The 3825-nt window shown below is 38.5% G+C and overlaps 1 long non-coding RNA gene across 1 annotated transcript in view; it reads left to right on the top strand.

The window, feature by feature from the left end:
* The window catches only part of LOC121930992, a 70111-nt gene extending 69284 nt beyond the window's left edge, over positions 1-827 (top strand). Inside the window, exons 2-3 of the long non-coding RNA XR_006104054.1 lie at positions 540-635; positions 746-827. This is a non-coding gene — a long non-coding RNA (uncharacterized LOC121930992). The remainder of the gene's footprint in view (positions 1-539; positions 636-745) is intronic.
* Positions 828-3825: the final 2998 nt, after the last annotated feature.

Genomic DNA, 3825 nt, shown 5'->3' with positions numbered 1-3825 from the left:
ATTATTATTATTATTATAAGTTAGATTTGTCCATATGTGCTTTGTTATAAGGGTAACCCTTTCTTTAAATAGTGATATATTCCATTTTGGTCCATAACATTGGCTTGAAACTGGCAGTGTGTGAGAGTTTCTGTTACTGTCCTAGTTACTGCTCAAATACCCATTATACTTATCCATTCTAACACCAAATATTCTTGGAAAAGCACTCACAAAAGTTTGCCAAGCATTTTGTGAAGGGTTGTGTAATAATAAAAAAAACATCCCTTTACTAAATGCACAAAAAGCACAATTCTGTAGCTCTGTAAAGTGGCCCTCTGAAATCCTTCTACTGTGTAGAGGTGGCAACAGTTCCCTTCTATGCAGGATATTCACTGACACTGAAGCTGACAGCAGGCAGAGGAGGATTGCAAGTTCAATTGCTCTGAGTTCCACAGATGATTTCTCATTTTCTCACTTATGATGAGGGGAATACCGTTTCCATTATCCGCAACCACACAAAACTGTACCGACATTATTTTCCATCCATGTTGTTTTTACAGGAGGCCATCTCTGTAGCCATTTCACTGTGGAGCCAGCTGAAGAGGGGGAGCAGGAAGCAACAGCAGGACAGGTTGAGATCTCTGCCCAGGCACATGGTGAGAAAAACCAAAGAATAATTACACATGTATGGCACATGTGCTATACTTGACTTATGGATTGAATGTTGTGTGCCTAATCTCTTTTTAAATTGTCTTTTCCATTTCAGGTGACGACCTAGAAAGCAAGTTTTATCTCTTGAGGGGCAGCTGGACCACCTGGAAATGAAATTTTACAGGCATCAGGAGGAAAAATAAATTAATACTCTCCCTCCTCCTTTTATATGTTACTGTATTTGTATCAGTCCATAATTTTACATTGTTTTACATTTTACCATGAAAATTAACAGGTTTTTTCCCAATGCTAACAAACTGTATATAGTTCAGCACTGTATATAGTTTAGAAAACAGTACATATAGGAGAGGGCAATTAAAAATGCAAATATGAAATAAGCAAAAAGAAAGGTGCAGCAAAAAGTGGAGCACTCTGTCCTATGAATGCAATGCAAATGTACAGTAGCAGTAGGGAAGAAGAAAGGTGAAGCGGGGGCGGGGGGGCGGGGGGAGAAGACTTAGAACAACCGCAGGGGACACAACTTTTTCCAAATCACATCAAAAATCGATACAGCAGAAGGATATTAGGAAGGAGAATATGTGTTAGGGAACCTAACAGGTTGTGAAGCCTTATCCTTCCTTAAACTTGGTACTGGTGTATGTGGTGTCAAGGTTTGCCTTTTCCATGCACCATCTTGACCTGGCCCAGAACTAACATGTTTTTTCTATGGGCAAGTATGTTCCAATGCAAGTATGCTCCTACCCTCTTCCTCCTCTTCTCCCCCCCACCTGCTGTTGCTGCCACCTCCTGCTTCTCTTTACTAGCAGGTAAAATGGTGCCGGGCAGGGAGGTTGGTGTGCTGGCACTTTTCCTCCCTGTACTTGGCCAGATGTCACCTCTCTTCTTGGGTGTCACCCAGTACACTCCGCACCACCACACATACCCTTGTGATGCTGCTGATAAAATTCAATGTTTAATTTATACTTTTTACTTACTGAAAGAGAGATCCCTTCCCCCAAGTACTGCAGGTTTACTTGGCCAATCAAAAGGGAAACAAAATATAAGACATACAACTGAGCATGAAAGTTAGAATCATACAAGCTATTGTATTCCCTATTGCCATGTATGGATGTGATTGCTGGACAGTTAAGAAAGAGGATAGGAAGAGAATTAATTCTTTTGAGATGTGGTGCTGGAGAAGAGCACTGAGGTTACCATGGACAGCCAAGAAGTCAAACAAATAAGTCCTAGAGCAGATCAAACCAGAAATCTGTCTGGAAGCCAAGATGACTAGACTGAGGCCGTCATACTTTGGCCACATCATGAGTAGGCACGACTCCCTGGAAAAAACAATAATGCTAGGAAATGTAGAAGGAAGTAGAAAGAGAGGAGGGTCACATGCAAGATGGATGGACTCTATTAAGGTGGTAATGGGTATGAATTTCCAGGACCTGAGCAGAACAGTGAAGCATAGGGAGTCTTGGAGATGTCTCATCTACAGGGTCGCCATGGGTCGAGATCGACTTGAGGGTGGATAACAGCGACAAACAAACAAACAAACAAAGATCTTCAGATGTCATCATCAAACAATCTGTTACCCAAAGCAAGAGAAATGAAGAAGAAGAAAGACCTTGGTTAATGCTGAAGTCATGCTGTCTACACTCAGGAAAGACACATAATGGGAATTGGAAACTTTTCCTTGTAACTTCTGGCATTTGTTTGTAGTTGTATTTACTGGCTATGGAGCTTCCTAGGTAGAGATAATACAACAGGAATTTCAGAGTAATACAAGCACCTCAGAATAAAGTTGAGCCCGATAATGTTATTAATAAATTAGAACTCCACTAAATACACAGGAGCTGGACTTTATTATTAGAACAAATTAAATAATAAAAAGGAGAAATTATTTAGTACACTGTGACAGAGTGCAACCTCTGACCGAAACACTCTAGGAAAAGCCATGGTATTCCTGACTTTTTGTTTGCAAATCCTTTTGTATGTCAAAACATTGTCAATTTATTTTAGGTACTGCATCAGTGAACATTTGTCCAAATATCAAGGTCAATCCCAGGGCAATCTTAGATGGCTCCTTCATAGGCTGCAGGGAATTTGGATCAGAGAGAATTTGGGGTCCTGTGATATTTCTCTTTTATTTTATTTAAAATGGTTGGGGATTATGGAAGTGAAGGGCATAGAAAAAAGAAACCATGCAGTGCTCAGCAAATTAGTCCATTTGTCACTCACTTGGTCACTTCTCAGGGTCATCTTGGGAGACACTCTATATGTAGTGTAATGAAGATTTTAAAAGTCACTGAAGATGAGTTTGCAAGGGCTAGGTTTAACAAAATAGATAATTATGCTAAGTATATGAGAAAAACATTAATTTTTTTCTGTAATACATTCCCTTTGCTTAAGAATGTAACATTTATCAAGGAATTTTGATTCTTGAAATCATGTACTTCACTGTTCCTTTAACTCAGTAATTTATTACTTCATTAATATGATTGCATGAATGAGTTAAAACTACACAAGCCATGTGCACATACATCTGAGAGTGTCTATTGAGGTTTATGGAAAGAAACACATCAAAATCTGCTGAATGTTTATATGAGGACAAGCTGAACAACTGTGGTCAAATAAAATAAAAAGAAAAGAATACAGTTAGAAAACATTTCTGCAAAGTAAATTACAGAATTGGAAGATTGCTTAGCTTGAAAATGTTTTTTTGCCTTTATGAAACAGCACTTTCATATGGACCGTTTCAGTGCGATAATAAAATGGTCCCTTCTTAACAGGGAGATAATAAACTGGTTGCAATTTCCCCCCGGATTCCAATCAGTCTAATATCTCCAAATATATTTTCCCAACGTATCACTCCCTCTTGTAAAATATTTTACCAGGGGAGAAGCACAGTCCACCTTTTGGATACAGTCATACTTTTTTTTCCAGTTTTCTTAGAAAATTAAAAATATACTTTGAAACCTTTATATTGTTTATAATAATAATCTCCAAAGATCAATGATGTCTGATTTAGCAGTAACTTAAAAGTTCAGTTGAGCATTTAGAAATAGAGTTTAGGTCTCCAAAGAGAAGGGGCAGGCAAAGTTAGCAAGGAAATGTAAGTGGAGTAAAAAAGAGGAGTTCTAGGTGTGAATGATTGTCAGTGTCTCACACTCTGCAATGCTAGATATTTAG

This window comes from Sceloporus undulatus, chromosome 5, assembly GCF_019175285.1.
Source record: "Sceloporus undulatus isolate JIND9_A2432 ecotype Alabama chromosome 5, SceUnd_v1.1, whole genome shotgun sequence".
In the NCBI taxonomy this organism is placed as follows: Eukaryota; Metazoa; Chordata; class Lepidosauria; order Squamata; family Phrynosomatidae; genus Sceloporus; species Sceloporus undulatus.
This window is presented reverse-complemented; position numbering and strand designations above follow the sequence as displayed.